Source organism: Bos grunniens, chromosome 8, assembly GCF_055505025.1.
Source record: "Bos grunniens cultivar Pamir isolate PY7600 chromosome 8, Bosgru_T2T1.0, whole genome shotgun sequence".
Classification (NCBI taxonomy): domain Eukaryota; kingdom Metazoa; phylum Chordata; class Mammalia; order Artiodactyla; family Bovidae; genus Bos; species Bos grunniens.
In genome coordinates this window covers 58,204,141-58,222,386 of record NC_141172.1, presented here as the reverse complement: position 1 = coordinate 58,222,386, position 18,246 = coordinate 58,204,141, and the positions used below count along the sequence as shown (strand labels likewise).

The window sequence follows — 18,246 nt, the reverse complement described above, 5'->3', positions numbered from 1 at the left end:
GACTCAATCAAACTAAACCCAAATGAGAAGAATAACATTGCCTTCCACTCCCACCAGGCATGTCTGAGCTGGGAGCCATCCTGGATCTTGCGTGGCCTCTCAGGGTCACTTTGGTTCTGAAAATTACAGAATTCCACAATTGGAAAAGCACTGGGAGATAAATGGTTCATTCTCCCACTCAGAGCAATCATTCCCCAGCAATCCTGGCCACCTTGCTTAAATACTTCCAGTGATGAAGAAATCACTATCTTTTAAGATAGCCTCTGCATTTTCAGACAACTCTATTTATAAATTCCTTTATTCATTAGATTTCTCCTGACCTTTATAAGCCCTGGAGGCAAGCAAGCGCCAACAATAGGGCCTGCCTGAATTCTATCTTATCCTAGCTCGTGAGCACTGAGATGAACAAGCATGTACACCTTGAGGGTGCTACTTTATATATTACCCTTCACCCACCATCACCTTCCATCATGTGGCAATGTGGTCACCTGTGAGCCCTGAAATCTGGCTTATCCACCTACTACAAAAGCAGCAGTCAATAAAATGAACTATGAGCACCTTATCTGTTTTCCGCACAGATCTAGGACACCTTAGCTTTGCTGCTTGCCCTAATTCTTAAATGCACTCAACTCCAATCTTATTCAACCTCAAATCCTTTTAGAGATTTCAATTCTCTATGTTAGCTCCCAGAGATTTCCAATAACCTAACTCTACATATTTCAATTCCAATCCAACAAATTCAAATCATGTGCTAGCTCAACTGGTTGGGCCTACTCAGACAAATGCTATGTAAAGCAAGAGTAATAGTTCTGCTCATTGCAGTCCTGACAACAGACTGAGCAGGTGGGCACAATTATTTATTTTACAGGCTTCCTCAGCAACTCCAATTAATGGAGAATCCCTACACTCCCTTAATTTCAGTAACTTCTGATGGACTTCTTCTGGGTTATGCTGAGTGGTCAGTTGTATGGCTGATCTCAGGAAACTGTGGAGTGCTTGATAAGGAAGCTACAGGATCCAAAAGGACAAATATGGTAAAAATTTGGGAACCAGATTTTAAACATGCTCACCCACGCCCTTGAAAGTTAACAAGAACTCAATATTCGTGAATGTTTAACCATCTATGGAAATATTTTCTGAAGTAATCTTCTTAAGAGATGATTTACAAATGTGCTGATAAGATTAAAGTACAGCCTAAATAAATCTCAGCATGGGGCTTAGGTCCCTCTCTAAAAAGGGAGGCATGAAATTAAAATAGAACTAATCTAAGAGAAACTACTCATTAACACCAACATATTGGTCATGAGAAAGTGAAGGAGTGACTGTTTTTAGAATAAAAATTATTCAACCACTATTTCAACCACTGCCTGGGGAGAAGTTTCTCTGATAATAATGCCAATCAGAATTATTTGGAAAGAAGTATCACTAGAACAGAACAGTTTATCAGACTATCAGAATACCATATCTTAATGTAAATACCACATAGAAACATCCAGTTCTCTTTGTTGTAATTCTGGGACCTTGAATTTGGTTTCCTGGGTAGAGCTGGCCACTAGAAAGCAATGACCTGAACATTACAAGATTTCCCATGGTAAAACTTCTAAATTAGGTATTTTGTTGATAAATTATTCTTTCCAGGAAGAAAAGAGTGAATTGATTCCCTAGGACCTGATTACTCTTAGGATAAGCCATAAATTGAACCAAATTTGTAAGCCCTGGATTGGTGATGACTACAGCAGGGTATAGATTTGAGAGGCCCGACCTTAGTAATTTGTTGTCTCAGCCTCACTACCTCATTTTTCCACAACAATATGGTATTTATAAAATGCAATGATTAGAGATTCATGAGCTCTAACATTTTAACTCAACCCTGAGTCTTCCCTTTCACTTTTCACTTTCATGCATTGGAGAAGGAAATGGCAACTCACTCCAGTGTTCTTGCCTGGAGAATCCCAGGGACGGGGGAGCCTGGTGGGCTGCTGTCTATGGGGTCACACAGAGTCAGACACGACTGAAGTGACTTAGCAGCAGCAGCAGCAGCTGAGTCTTCTCATCTATACATAAGGTTGGACAAGATAATTTCTACTGCCCTTTCCAGTCTTAGAATTATTCTTGCTATTAGAAATAACAAGATTTCAGTAAGGTGCCTAGTTACAAACTAAATTTACAACTAAACGGCCTTTCTAGATACTTATAATAAGCAGCTGGGGAAAAAATGGGAAAAGTGCCATTTACATAGGGCGTGTGTGTGTGTGTATGTGTGTGTGCGCACACATGCTAAGTCACTTCAGTCATGTCCAACTCTTTCATAGGGCAAGAAGATTTAAAACTAGGAATATGCCTGACAATAAATGTACAGATCAATATAAAAAGCTACAAAATTTTACTGAGGTCTGTAGAAGAAGACCTGAATTAACATAGAAATAACATGTTCCTGATAGGGAGACTCAATATTGCATAAATATACACTATCCCCCAGTTTAAGCCACAATTTCAATACAATCACAACCAATGGAACTTTTTTGAAATCAAATACATTTAAAAATGTATATGTAAAGAGAGCACTTATTTAGTATCTTCCCAGTTGGGGTTTCCTAGAGGAGGCACAATTTTCTAAGTTTTTTGTATAAAAGAAAGTCTTGTATACTTTTTGAAGGCAAAAAACCCCACTTTTCATTGCTTTAATACATCATCAAGCCTAGAACATACATGTAGTACTGTGAACCTGGCATTCTCAGATTTAATAGCTGTATAAAGTCAGCTTTCATAAGCAACCTTGAAAGCTCATACTATAGACTGATTTTACTGAAGCACAAATCTGAATTGGGCGCTCTGTGAAGTCAGTGTGTGGTAGTCAGTAAAACAGTGAGTGAGCCTAGCTGACTGCCTAGAATTTGCATCTCAAAGAGGTTGATTTTCGTGTGTATTCTACGAGCTATCATTTATGTAGTAATTTTCATTTAAGACCCAGAAGCTACTTCAGTTCAGTTCAGTTTAGTCGCTGAGTTGTGTCCAACTCTTTGTGACCCCATGAACCACAGCATGCCAGGCCTCCCTATCCATCACCAATTGCCAGACTCTACCCAAACCCATGTCCATTGAGTCGGTGACACCATACAACCACCTCATCCTCTGTCGTCCCCTTCTCCTCCTGCCCTCAATCTTTCCCAGAATCAGGGTCTTTTCAAATGAGTCAGCTCTTCGCATCAGGTGGCCAAAGTACTGGAGTTTCAGCTTCAACATCAGTCCTTCCAATGAACACCCAGGACTGATCTCCTTTAGGATGGATTGGTTGGATCTCCTTGCAGTCCAAGGGACTCTCAAGAGTCTTCTCCAACACCACAGTTCAAAAGCATCAATTCTTTGACCCTCAGCTTTCTTTATAGTCCAACTCTCACATCCATACATGACTACTGGAAAAACCATACCCTTGACTAGATGGACCTTTGTGGACAAAGTAATGTCTCTGCTTTTTAATATGCTGTCTAGGTTGGTCATAGCTTTTCTTCTAAGGAGCAAGCGCCTTTTAATTTCATGGCTGCAGTCACCATCTGGAGTGATTTTGGAGCCCTCCAAAATAAAGTCAGTCACTGTTTCCACTGTTTCCCCATCTATTTTCCATGAAATGATGGGACCAGATGCTATGATCTTAAGTTTTCTGAATGTTGAACTTTAAACCAACATTTTCACTTTCCTCTTTCACTTTCATCAAGAGGCTCTTTAGTTCTTCTTCACTTTCTGCCATAAAGGTGGTGTCATCTGCATATCTGAGGTTACTGATATTTCTCCCAGCAATCTTGATTCCAGCTTGTGCTTCCTCCAGCCCAGCGTTTCTCATGATGTACTCTGCATATAAGTTAAATAAGTAGAGTGACAATATACAGCCTTGACGTACTCCTTTTCCTACTTGGAACCAGTCTGTTGTTCCATGTCTAGTTCTAACTGTTGCTTCCTGACCTGCATACAGGTTTCTCAAGAGGCAGGTCAGGTGGTCTGGTATTCCCATCTCTTTCAGAATTTCCCACAGTTTATTGTGATCCACACAGTCAAAGGGTTTGGCATAGTCAATAAAGCAGAAGAAGCTATTTAACTTTTCAATTATATTTTATTTAATATTAATTTATTTTTATTCAATTACATTTTATTCTACAGGAAGAATTATACATTCTAAAGAGTCGGATACAACTGAGCAACTAACACAACAACAGGAAGAATTATACATTACAATGCCATTCACAAATTTATGACACCTGACAATCTATTCGTGAATGGATACATGCGCGCGCGCGCACACACACACACACACACACACACACACACACACACACACATGATGGGTGGTTGGCCACAGGGCTCTGAAGATGCAGAGGAAGAACATGACAAGTTCAAAGTGGGAACAAAAGTGGCTAGGGATGAATGGTTAAAGATCAAGAAGAAAATACAGATTGGGGAAATGAAAGGAGACTGAAGAAACTTTCTGAAGTTTAAATGAAATGAGTAAGGCTATAGAAAGGTTCTAATTTCATTTAACAAATGTGTCAAGTATTACACTAGGGCTAAGGGTTGCAGAAAAGGATCACACACTACCCCTATCACTGCCTTGAAGTGATAGTAGGTGAGACATACAAGGAAAAATTGCTCTACAGTGTGGTGGATAGTAGGAGAGAGGTAAGGACAGGGTGCTGCAGAAGTGCAAATGCAAAGCATCTAAACCAGATTGCAGGGATCTGGTAATGTTTCTCGAGCAGATCTTGAGCTGAGTCTTCAAGAATAAATATGTTAGCTTAGTGAACATGGGAGATGGGAGTTTTCCAGGCAGGAGTGAGGCACAACATATGAAATGGCATGAAGTACATTGCAGAATGCCACTGAATACTTCAAAAGGTTAGTTAACATCATCAGACTTGTGATTCAGAAAGATACAGCATCAGAATGGAGTCTAGCTTGACTGATGGCCCGGAAATGAGTTAAGATGCTGCTATTTGTAATTGAGAGGAAAAAAATAATGAATATATGAGTTAAGGCATTTGTAATGAGGATGGGAGAAGGGGTGACATTTGACAGTTTTTCTGTATGAGGTAAAATATCCATGAAGTGGAATTTACCTTGTGATTCACTGTAAAGTCTAGGATGTGAACTTCGGTTTCTAGACTCAGAAACTTGGTTTTGGCTGTTCATTGAGACTGAATCTGCAATTCACATTAATACTGATAAGGTTTTAGAGGCTAATTAAGACCAGAATGGCAGATGATTATTTGTAATGAAACAGATTAATTGTCCCAGTGACTATAACTTTTACTTTGGCACATTCAGATATTTTCTCCTTGGAAAAAGATATATATGAAAATTCAATCATTATCAGAAGATTGCTTGATCAACATGGAATTAGAGAACAGGGAAATTAAATTGTGTGCTTTAAACATTTAATAACATCAGGCCACAATGCAGCAAGAGAAATGTTCAAGTTTGTGACCTACCTTCTCTCTCCTGGACAGTACTTGCACAGGCACAACCAAAGTATGCTTCTCACTCTTGTGTTCCTATGTCATCTTTGTTAACTAACAGCAGTTTATGAATATTCTTCAGACAAATATATTTAGTCAACTCTTAATCTGCCCAGGCTGTCTTTTAAGGGTGATTTTTGGGTAGCTTTGCCTTGATTTGTGCTGAATTTACAATTTAATTTTCAGTTGTAAATCTAATTTCCCTTATTTCCAAGATCTTAGAAATGAAAGTGGAAGAACAACTGACTTCTTAGTTACCATTTACGTCCTACAATCCAAGCAAAAGATGAAAAAGACAATGGAGTAGGAGGGAAATGAGTAGGATCCAAACAAAATATAATTTACAAAGAGATGTTCTTAAGGCAATTAACCATAGGCTGGATATATAAAACTTTACAACTCAAACAAATTAAATACATATGCAATTTATATATGGGCTTCCCTGGTGGCTCAGACAGTAAAGAATCTGCCTGCAATGCAGGAGACCCAGATTCAATCCCTGCGTTGGGAAGATCCCCTAGAGTAGGAAATGGCACCCACTCCAGTATTCTTGCTTGGAGAATCCTGTGGACTGAGGAGCCTGGCGGCTACAGTCCATGGGGTTACAAAGAGTCATACTAACATACACACATATGTATATCGAATAATTACATTGTACAATGTGTTAAATGTCAATTATATCTCAATAAAGTTGGGGACAAAAAAAGAAGCAATCGTGTACATGTTATAGTGAAATACAGAAACGAATAAGATTGTGAATGAGGAAGATAATGAGATCTAAAAGTACAAATAGATATAATGCAAAAATGATAAATGCTTTAAGGGGATTTGGAGAGGATAGTAAACAAAATGCCAAAATAGTTCTGAAGGAGGAGTTATTCCAGGTGAAGAAGTCAAGAAAAAGTGGCATTTGTCTTATAGTAGCAGTGAAAGTCTTGGTAAAAACAGATTCAAATAACTTTTTTCCATTGATAATCAAATAACCTTTAAAATCAAAGATATGCCATATTAATTAAAATTTTATCATTATTTATTAATACTTATATCCAGTTATGAAAAACTTTATGGATATAATTAGATATATATTTTTAAAATGGAAAAGCTAAACATAAAAGTAAATAAGGTGTCAAAGCTTAGTAATTGTGCATAGGCCTCTGTGGCCCCAGGGTTTCATTGTTACTCAATATTTCCTTGTTTGAACAGCTCATACAACTCAGTAACAAAACAACCCAATCAAAAATGGGCATGAGTTTGAGCAAACTCTGGGAGTAGGTGAAGGACGGGGAAGCCTGGCGTGCTTCAGTCCATGGGGTTGCAAGGAGTCAGACACAACTGAGCAACTGAACAGAACTGATATGGAATACTACTCAGCCATAAAAAAGAATGAAATAATGCCATTTACAGCAGTATGGATGGGCCTAGAGATTATCATACTTTTTTAAATGAAGTAAGTCAGAAAGACAAATATCATACGATATCACTTACATGTGGAATCTAAAATATGACACAAGCGAACTAATCTGTGAACCAGAACAGACTCACAAAGAGAACAGACTTTGTGGTTTCTAACAGGGGGGAGGGGTGGGGGAGGGATGGATTGGTAGCTTGGGATTAGCAGATGCAAACTACTATATATATGTACAACCGAATCACTTTGCTGTATACTAGAAACTAACACAACTTTATAAATCAACTGTATTTCAATAAAATTAATTAAAAAAAAATTTCCTGTTTGGCTCTTTTGGAGGTCAAGCAGTTTTCTTACTAGTTGGCTCTCTCAAAGGGATGACCAAGAAATGAAAAAATAATTTTTTTTTCTTAAAAGGTATATTTGGGACCTAAAGGGAAGGGATGGGGGGAGAGAAGGGACACTCAAGAGGGAGAGGATATATGTATAATTATGGCTGATTCATGTTGTTGTATGGCAGAAACCAACCCAACACTGTAAAGCAATTTTCTTTCAATTAAAAAAATAAATTTAAAAAGAAAAATGGTATACTTGGTCTTATTAACCCATGGATTTTAGAATTTTATAATTATACTTTTCATTTAACTTCATTTTATTGATTTAAACCTACTGGATCTTTTATTTTAGTAGGAAAATATACAATTCATTACAACAGCAACTAAAGGAGTAAAATATCCGTTAACTATTATACTTTTCTCCCCCATCAGTTCCATCTCTCTTCATTTTATACTCTCAGAAACACTCATTATACAGAACATTATGCAACGTTCTTTGCATCTGATCATCAGAGCTAGATCAATCATTGCTTAAAAAAAAAAAAACTTTAAGTCTCTGAACCATGAATAAACCAGAGATCACAAACCTTTTGAAGACTGTTTTTCCTTAGCACAAAAACTATAACAAGGAATAAGGGAAACTCATCATTTGCATTTGTTTAGGTTTCATGACTTATAAAATTATCTCATTAAGCTTGAGATACAGGGAAAGGTAATTATCCATTTACAGTTGAGAAAACTTAGGCTCTGAGAAATATAAAGTGGAAAAAAAACAGACCTGGGAGTCGTGCTTTTTGATTCTAAGTCCTGAATTTAAGGCCCATTCCCATCCTTTGGGTGAATATTTCTCCATTTTAAACCACAGGGATTCTTTTTTGTTTTCTAGAACGTCTCCCATTTGTTCAAGAAAATGAAGGTCTAATTCTCCTTGGCTACCTTGCCTGAGGCAACATATGTGGCCACCCAGGTGTACACTGCATATCTTTAGTGGTTACCATTCACAGACCACAATGGGAACTGTGTCCCTGGAGTTGTATAATGTCATGATACTGGTATTGACGCTTCTAATACCTGCTAACAAGGCCTGTACTTGACTTTCTATCTTGTACTTGGTCACTGAGTGACAGTGTGGCAAACTCTTAAGAAGTCAGGCTTGGAGAGAAGACAGTGGCATGCAGAATGAAAGATTATACATAAGTAGCTTTGGATCTGTGATTTTTTTTTAGTAGCAGATTCAGTTTCCTAATTATGTTGGGCTTAGCTCATGCCAAAAGTATTTGAATTTGAAATTCCTTAAGGACTTACTTGAGAATGAAAGCTAACATATTAAAGGCATGTTGACCACTGGGCAGCCGAAACTAATGACAAAGTGTCTACGAGCTAAAAGCTCAGGCATTTTACATAAATAGGCAAGAGGTGAGCTCTATTATTAAACTTAATAATAAAAGTGCTAAGTCGCTTGATCATGTCCAACTTTTTGTGACCCTATGGACTGTAGCCTACTAGGCTCCTCTGTCCATGGGGTTCTCCAGGCAAGAATACTTGAGTGGAAGGAAGGAAGGAAATGTATTTTCTTCTCCAAGGGATTTTCCTGACCCAGGGACTGAACCTAGGTCTCCTGCACTGAAAGCAGATTTTTACAATCTGACCTACCAGGAAGCCAATAAGTGCTGCTGCTGCTGCGGCTAAGTCACTTCAGTTGTGTCCGACTCTGTGCGACCCCATAGATGGCAGCCCACCAGGCTCCCCCGTCCCTGGGATTCTCCAGGCAAGAACACTGGAGTGGGTTGCCATTTTCTTCTCCAATGCATGAAAGTGAAAAGTGAAAGTGAAGTCGCTCAGTCATGTTCGACTCTTAGCAACCCCATGGACTGCCGCCTACCGGGCTCCTCCATCCATGGGATTATCCAGGTAAGAGCACTGGAGTGGGTTGTCATTGCCTTCTCCAAATAATAAATGAGGTAACATTAATTCAGAGCTCACTATGTTGTCAGCACTTACATATCTTTTTTTCACTTAATCCTTAAAATAATATTATGATTAGTATTACAAAGATGAATACCACTGTATAATTAATACCATTGTATTATTACTCTTTCCACATTACAGATAATGAAACTAAGGCAAAGGAGAGGCTAAGTAACTTGCCCAACATTACTCAGCTCAGTATCAGTTCAGTTCAGTCGCTCAGTCGTGTCCAACTCTGCAACCGCATGAATCGCAGAACACCAGGCCTCCCTATCCATCACCAACTCCCAGAGTTCACCCAAACTCATACCATTGAGTCGGTGATGCCATCTAACCATCTCATCCTCTGTCGTCCCCTTCTACTCCTGCCTTCAATCTTTCCCAACATCAGAGTCTTTTCAAATGAGTCAGCTCTTTGCGTCAAGTGGTCAAAATATTGGAGTTTCAGCATCAACATCAGTCTTTCCAGTGAACACCCAAGACTGATTTCCTTTAGGATGGACTGATTGGATCCCCTTGCAGCCCAAGGGACTCTCAAGAGTCTTCTCCAACACCACAGTTCAAAAGCATCAATTCTTCGACCCTCAGCTTTCTTTATAGTCCAACTCTCACATCCATACATGACTACTGGAAAAACCATACCCTTGACTAGATGGACCTTTGTGGACAAAGTAATGTCTCTGCTTTTTAATATGCTGTCTAGGTTGGTCATAGCTTTTCTTCCAAGGAGCAAGCGTCTTTTAATTTCATGGCTGCAGTCACAATCTGCAGTGATTTTGGAGCCCCCCAAAATAAAGTCAGTCACTGTTTCCACTGTTTCCCCATCTATTTCCCATGAAGTGATGGGACCAGATACCATGATCTTAGTTTTCTGAATGTTGAGCTTTAAATCAAATTTTTCACTTTCCTCTTTCACTTTCATCAAGAGGCTCTTTAGTTCTTCACTTTCTACCATAAGGGCGGTGTCATCTGCATATCTGAGGTTATTGATATTTCTCCCAGCAATCTTGATTCCAGCTTGTGCTTCCTCCAGCCCAGCGTTTCTCATGATGTACTCTGCATAGAAGTTAAATAAGCAGGGTGACAATATACAGCCTTGATGTACTCCTTTTCCTATTTGGAACCAGTATGTTGTTTGTTCCATGTCTAGTTCTAACTGTTTCTTCCTGACCTGCATATAGGTTTCTCAAGAGGCAGGTCAGGTGGTCTGGTATTCCCATTTCTTGAAGAATTTCCCACAGTTTATTGTGATCCACACAGTCAAAGGCTTTGGCATAGTCAATAAAGCATAAATAGATGTTTTTCTGGAACTCTCTTGCTTTTTTGATGATCCAGCAGATGTTGGCAATTTGATCTCTGGTTCCTCTGCCTTATCTAAAACCAGCTTGAACATCAGGAAGTTCATGGTTCACGTACTGCTGAAGCCTGACTTGGAGAATTTTGAGCATTACTTTACTAGCATGTGAGATGACTGCAATTGTGCGGTAGTTTGAGCATTCTTTGGCATTGCCTTTCTTTGGGATTGGAATGAAAACTGACCTTTTCCAGTCCTGTGGCCACTGCTGAGTTTTCCAAATTTGCTGATATATTGAGTGCAGCACTTTCACAGCATCATCTTTCAGGATTTGAAATAGCTCAATTGGAATTCCATCACCTCTACTAGCTTTGTTCGTAGTGATACTTCCTAAGGCCCAATTGACTTCACATTCCAGGGTGTCTGGCTCTAGGTGAGTGATCACACCATTGTGATTATCTGGGTCATGAAGATCTTTTTTGTACAGTTCTTCTGTGTATTCTTGCCACCTCTTCTTAATAACTTCTGCTTCTGTTAGGTCCATACCATTTCTGTCCTTTATCAAGCCCATCTTTGCATGAAATGTTCCCTTGGTATCTTGAATTTTCTTGAAGAGATCTCTAGTCTTTCCCGTTCTATTGTTTTCCTCTATTTCTTTGCATTGATCACTGAGGAAGGCTTTCTTATCTCTTCTTGCTATTCTTTGGAACCCTGCATTCAAATGGGTATATCTTTCCTTTTCTCGTTTGCTTTTTGCTTCTTTTCTTTTCACAGCTATTTGTAAAGCCTCCTCAGATAGCCATTTTGCTTTTTTGCATTTCTTTTCCATGGGGATGGTCTTGATCCCTGTCTCCTGTACAATGTCACGAACCTCTGTCCATAGTTCATCAGGTACTCTGTCTATCAGATCTAGTCCCTTAAATCTCTTTCTCACTTCCACTGTATGATCAATCATAAGGGATTTGATTTAGGTCACAGCTGAATGATTTAGTGATTTTCCCCACTTTCTTCAATTTTAGTCTTAATTTGGCAATATGGAGTTCATGATCTGAGCCACAGTCAGCTCCCGGTCTTGTTTTTGCTGACTGTATAGAGCTTCTCCATCTTTGGCTGCAAAGAATATAATTAATCTGATTTTGGTGTTGACCATCTGGTGATGTCCATGTGTACAGTCTTCTCTTGTGTTCTTGGAAGAGGGTGTTTGCTGTGACCAGTGTGTTCTCTTAGCAAAACCCTATTAGCCTTTGCCCTGCTTCATTCAGTACTCCAAGGCCAAATTTGCCTGTTACTCCAGGTGTTTCTTGACTTCTTACTTTTGCATTCCAGTCCCCTATAATGAAAAGGACATCTTTTTTGGGTGTTAGTTCTAAAAGGTCTTGTAGGTGTTCATAGAACTGTTCAACTTCAGCTTCTTCAGCATTATTGGTCAGGGCATAGACTTGGATTACTGTGATACTGAATGGTTTGCCTTGGAAATGAACAGAGATCATTCTGTTGTTTTTGAGATTGCATCCAAGTACTGCATTTTGGACTCTTTTGTTGACCATGATGGCTATTCCATTTCTTCTAAAGGATTCTTGCCGACAGTAGTAGATACAATGGTCATGAGTTAAATTCACCCATTCCAGTCCATCTTAGTTCGCTGATTCCTAGAATGTTGACGTTCACTCTTGCCATCTCCTGTTTGACCACTTCCAGTCTGCCTTGATTCACGGACCTAACATTCCAGGTTCCTGTGCAATACTGCAGCAGCGGCTGAGAGGAGCTACCCCATGTCCAAGTTAAGGAGCAGCGGCAGTGCTTTGCTGGAGCAGCCGTGAAGAGATACACCATGTCCAAGGTAAGAGAAACTTAAGTAAGATGGCAGGCACTGAGAGAGGGCATCAGAGGGCAGACAGACTGAAAACAGAATCACAGACAACTATCCAATCTGATCACACGCATCACAGCATCTCTAACTCAGTGAAACTAAGCCATGCTGTGTGGGGCCACCCAAGATGGATGGGTCATGGTGAAGAGGTCTGACAGAATGTGGTCCACTGGAGAAGGGAATTGCAAACCACTTCAGTATTCTTGCCTCGAGAACTCCATGAACAGTATAAAAGGGCAAAAAGATAGGACACTGAAAGATGAACTCCCCAGGTCGGTAGGTGCCCAATATGCTAGTGGAGATCAATGGAGAAATAACTCCAGAAAGAATGAAGGGATGTAGCCAAAGCAAAAACAACACCCAGTTGTGGATGTGACTGGTGTTAGAAGCAAGGTCCGATGTTGTAAAGAGCAATATCACTTAGCTAATACATGGCAAAGCCAGTATGGAACACAGATAGTCTAACTTCAAAGCCTGTGCTTTTAACCACCACATATAATCATAAAATTATTATGATTAATATAAAAATGTATACCAACAACTAGGTGATAATCAGGAATGGCAGGGAAAATGTGGGGAGAAAAACTGTGAGAAGTAAATATGAATAGAGAAGAAGCCCTCTTCTATTGTCTTCCCTGAAGTGCAGTCACTTTGTATTATAGCAGCCCCTTATCCATAACATTCATATTTGGCAGCAAGCTGGTGGTAAGCAACAACTAACCATTCAACAGCCAATGTAGACAACATGAACTTTATGCACTAAAGTATTTTAATTCAAGCAAGGAGAGGCTATTTAAAATAGTAATAAAAGGGGCTTTCCTGGTGGCTCAGTGGTAAAGAATCTTCCTGCCAAAGCAGGAGACGTGGGTTCGATCCCTGGTCGGGGAAGATCCCACATGCTGTGGAGCAACTAAGCCCATGCACCACAACTACTGAGCTTGTGCTCTAGAGCCCAGGAGCTGCAGCTACTGAAACCCTCGCACCCGAAAGCCTGTGCTCAACATGAGAAGCCACTGCAATGAGAAGCCCGCACCCTGCCATGAAGAGGAGCCCCTGCTCGCTGCAACTAGAGAAAAGCCCACCAAGCAACGAAGACACAGCACAGTCATAAATAAATAAATATTTTTAAAATGATAGTAATAAAAGCCACATACAGTTCAATAGCTCCAGAAAGCACTAGAAATAATACAGTATCATAACATGTAACACTGAATCATCAAAATAAAGGTTAAAATTTGTTTCATATATTGTATTTAAGAAAGTGAGAAAACATCTAACAAATTTTAGAAAGCGTTTCGTCTAAAATGGTTAGAACAGAAACACTGCTGAACAGAAAATAAATTGTTATCTGAAAAAATCATTTATTTTCCAATGATGTTTATTTACTGATGTTTATGTACTTACTTCTGCCACTCCACTCTTTGGGAGTCTTCAGTTCAGTCGCTCAGTCATGTCCACCTCTGCAACCCCATGGACTGTAGCACGCCAGGCCTCCCTGTCCATTACCAACTCCCAGAGTTTACTCAAACTCATGTCCATTGAGTCGGTGATGCTTGGGAGTCTTAACTCCTTGTTAATCCATAATCTTGAAGTATGGGAATTGTATTTTCTTTCCCTTTGAATACCTTCCAAAAAGCCTAGGGACTGGGGCTCTACACACAGTGAGAATTAAATTACCCCATCTTTATGCAGAAATAAAACGCCATGAAATATTTCAAGTTATTTTCATTTAAGAAAGTTTTTTTTTTCCTACAAATCATACATTAGTACATTCTTATTTTAAAAACTCACACAAGACAGAGGTATACAAAGTAAAACATTAAAGTCCCTTTTCATAATATCCACCACTATATCCCACTCCCCTTTCTAGAATCACTGTTAATGGTTTGCTATTCCTCTTTCTGTAACTTTTACTTTGCATTTACACACATTTATACAAATAAAGTACATAGTTTCAGGATTTTTTTCCATTTACAAACATGCCTATATTTCATCATTTATTCAGGCCATTTTTTTGTCTATCAATAAAGTCTTATAGTTAAGTTTTCTGCATTTCTTTTTATGTTTATTCTTAGACAGTTTAAGATTTTGTTCCTAATGTGAATGGAATCTTTCTCTTATATTTCCTAATTGATAATGCTATTGAGTAAGAAAGCTTTTGATTTTTGTGTAGTGATTATATACCTAGAGGTCCCTTAATTTTCATGAGGAAACTTTATCCCCAGCTTAGGTGGTTTTGGTATCTGAATCTGCCCTGTGTCCTTAACAGCTCCCTCCTCATACACTGGTGCCTTCAAAGGCTCTTAAAATGTTCCATAGTCTCAGGATGTCTTCCTAGGTTTTTGTGTGCAAAACCTACTCCAACACATTCATTAGGATGGCTACTATTTTTTAAAAAAGAAAAAAAAATACTATTGGCAAAGATGTGGAGAAATTAGAATGCAATTAGAAATTAGATCCTTGTGCATTGTTGGTGGAAATGTAAAATGGTGCAGCTGATATGGAGAAGAATATGGTGGCTCTTAAAAGAGTTAAAAACAGAATTAGCATACAATGCAGCAGTTCTACTTTGGGGTATATATCCAAAAGAACTGAAAGCAGGGACTTAAGAGAGATTTGTATACTTATGCTTTTGGCAGTATTATTCACAATAGCTAAGGAGCAGAAGCAACCCAAATATCCATTGACAAATAGTTAAACAACATGTGACATGTTAAACAACACACACACACATATGTATATAACAAAATATTATTCAGCCTTAAAAAGGAAGGAAATTATGACATGCTACAACGTAAAGGAACCTTAGGAACATTATGTTAAGTGAAATAAGCCAGTCGTAGAAAGATAAGTACTGTATGATTATACTTTTATGAGGCACCTAGAGTAGTCCCATTCATAGAGACAGAAAGAAGAGTGGTGGTTGCCATCCCAGGGGCTGGCAATTGGGAGAAAGGGGAGTTATTGTTCAATTGGTACAGAGTTTCAGATTTAAAGATGAAAAGATGGAGTTCCCTGGTGGTCCTATGATTAGGAGTCCTTGAAATGTAGAGGACGTGCATTTTTTTTAAAAAATTCAGTCCTGTTTCTAAAACCCTCAGTTTGGGCCAGTGGTCCCTTCTAAGAAAGATCTGACAGGTAAGGCACACAATTCTAGAATATAGACTATCTTTACTTCAGGTATAACTCTAAACTTAATGATGTTCAATATATATTAAAAGCTTGAGATATAATATTTATGCAGAATTACTTTAAGGATATACACTTTGTTCACTTCTTAGTATTAGTTTTTGGTTTTTTTTTAATGCCAAGGCTTGACAGATGAACTCTAGAAACTTTGTGAACCTTCTAAAATTGTCTATACCTGTGTATTTTTTCTGGGGAAAGGTCCTAAGCTTTTAAAACTTTCTTAATATGCTTTTTTTTTTTTTTTTTAAAGAGCTAAGACTCTTTACGGACCGTAAAATTTGTTCGTCCTTGGACTGAGACAGACAATCAAAGCTTTACCTCAATCTCATTGTTCTGCCCCAAACTCAGACTGGCTTTTACGGAACAATGCTTTGGCACTATGCCAATAGCCTATATTAAAGGATATTAAGCAAAAACAGCTTCAGGCCTAAAAATGTGTTTCGGTAAATACTACAGGCTCCCATAAAGACAGAGCAAGACAAAGATGGGCACAGATCTTAACCAGATAGTATGTCTGTAAAGGCACAAATGTGCTGATGCCATCATTAGACAAAAACAGATTATGAACAGGCCAAGAAGAGTGAAATTTCCTACGGAAGAAAATTAGAGTCAAATCAAACACCGTAGGATTTGGAAAGCCACAAATGCAGACATTAACGGCAGTATTTGGGTAAATGTATATAACCTCTTGCATATACATGGAGTATACATAAGCTTAAAAAAATTCAAACTACATAAGGTTTCATGTGAAATATTAAACAACTCTCCCTTCTCAATCTCAGGATAATTCTCTTTTATACAACCCTCATATTCCTCTATTTAGCTAAAATCCATCCACCCATCCTTCAAAGCTCAGCTTTTAAAATTATAACAACAAGTGTAATTCAAATGGAACTGATTTTGTTTTACCAAACCCAAAACAACTTCCTCTCTTCTTCAAACACACACACACTCTTTGGAAATCCCATAGCTCTTTTATTGTTTTTCAAATTCTTTAAAAGCAAGTATGTCCACAAAAAACTACAAGAGAAGATTTTCCGTTAGAGAAAATCCTCCCAAACAGCAATCAATAGTTGTTGGAATTATGTCAAGAGTTTAGTTCCAAACCTTGGTAGAAAATCTAAGCTTTCTCCAAAATAGCCATATCAGAAAATGATATTAATATGACAAATTATCACACTAAGAATGCAAAGTACATGGTCCGGTATTGAAGAAATTAGTTATTAAGTTAGGCCTCTATAAAAAGAGAAACAAGTTCAACAAAACCCTTCGGTCATCTTACCTTAAACTCACATGGAAAAAGGACTAATGACAGGAGGAGTATTCAAATCATGATTCATTTTATAGAATGTTAATAATCCCAATTAATTCAATTAGCCCAGTGAAAGTTCTTGTTGGTCTATTTCTATTTCCCCTTGCAAGTTCACATATGAAGAACACTTTCTCATCTTTAGCTTTTGCTAAAGACACTTCCACCATGGTTATCACAGCAGATCTTTGGCTTTCTCTCTTAAATACCTTCAAAATTAAAGTACTTACCTGTGCCTCAAGTCTATAGGTAGAACATCCCTCTCATTGCCCTCTGAAAAGAACACTGAAACATTCCTCTCAAATGTGAATTAATATCATCAGTGGTTAAAACCAAAAACTTTCTATAATAATTTCAACTCTATAATTTTTTTTTCCTCCCACCTTTGTAGCCAAAAATAGTCTCAAGCCAGGTCAGAGCGAAGTCAAGTCTGAGTTTTGCCCCAAGAAGTTTCTTGGAAATATAAAATTGTAAGAAGCTTCCTGGTGGGCTTCAGTTCAATTCTATGAGTGCTCTGAGAGCACAAGCTGCCAATTTCCTGGCTTCTGAGTAGAACGTGGTACAGTGCAGTACTAAGTAAATACTATTGTTGACTACTGAACTTTGGGTATCTCAGCAGATATGAGCTAAGCACTTACCTGAATTAAAAGGTTTTATATATTTAATCTCAGAGAAACACCACCTAAGAATAAAACAAAAAACTTCTTGTCAGTTAGCTCAGGCCCTGCTGACAGAATAATACCTACAATTTGACAAAATTTACTGTGTGCTGGATACTTTCCTATATGCTTTACGTAGATCATCTTGTTTAATTTTTACTAAAATCCGGGCCTAAGAAGAGGGTATTATTCTTTTTGAAAGAGGAAAAATACAAGGTTTAAGGTTAAGACGTGCTCAGGGACATACAATCAGAGAGTGGTAGAGTCACAGTGATAGAGATTTGAATCCTGCTTGCCTGACCCCTGGTGACCATGATTCTATATCATCCTTCTTATACACATGGCCCCAAATGAAGAGGTGATTGTCCAACAGAACGATGCTCAGCTGTGTTCTTTCTATAAAACTTAATGAGTGATTTTAAAAAAGAGGTGATTGTCAAGTAGGGATCTGTGGCGGTTACTGAGAATTCTGGTCACATGCCTACTTCTGAAGTATAAATTAGAGCCTTAAATGCCCAGATGCTCCTCTTTGATAGACCTGGCACTGAGTTCAGGATGAAATCCAGTGTTCTACTATGACCCCACATTTCATCATTCATTGCTGCTTTACATTTGACCCAAAATCTCTTAAGACAATCTTTCCCAAAAGTATCATTCATGGATCAGTTGTTTCAAAGACAATTGAAAAACCTTTGTAGAAAATACAGATA

At 38.4% G+C, this 18,246-nt stretch overlaps 1 protein-coding gene across 25 annotated transcripts in view; it reads right to left on the bottom strand.

Annotated features, from left to right (window-relative positions):
• Positions 1–17,574, bottom strand: part of LOC147367114 (phospholipid-transporting ATPase FetA-like) — a 101,781-nt gene extending 84,207 nt beyond the window's left edge. For 10 of the 25 annotated variants that reach the window (XR_015169807.1, XR_015169811.1, XR_015169810.1 and 7 more), the window contains exon 1: positions 17,261–17,402. The gene's annotated coding sequence lies outside the window, so the exon portion shown is untranslated. Of the gene's footprint in view, positions 1–5,105; positions 5,185–17,107; positions 17,214–17,260; positions 17,403–17,515 lie in introns of those variants that run through there. The other 15 variants (XM_086415687.1, XM_086415689.1, XM_086415693.1 and 12 more) reach the window with 5 other exon arrangements.
• Between the last annotated feature and the right edge of the window lie 672 nt (positions 17,575–18,246).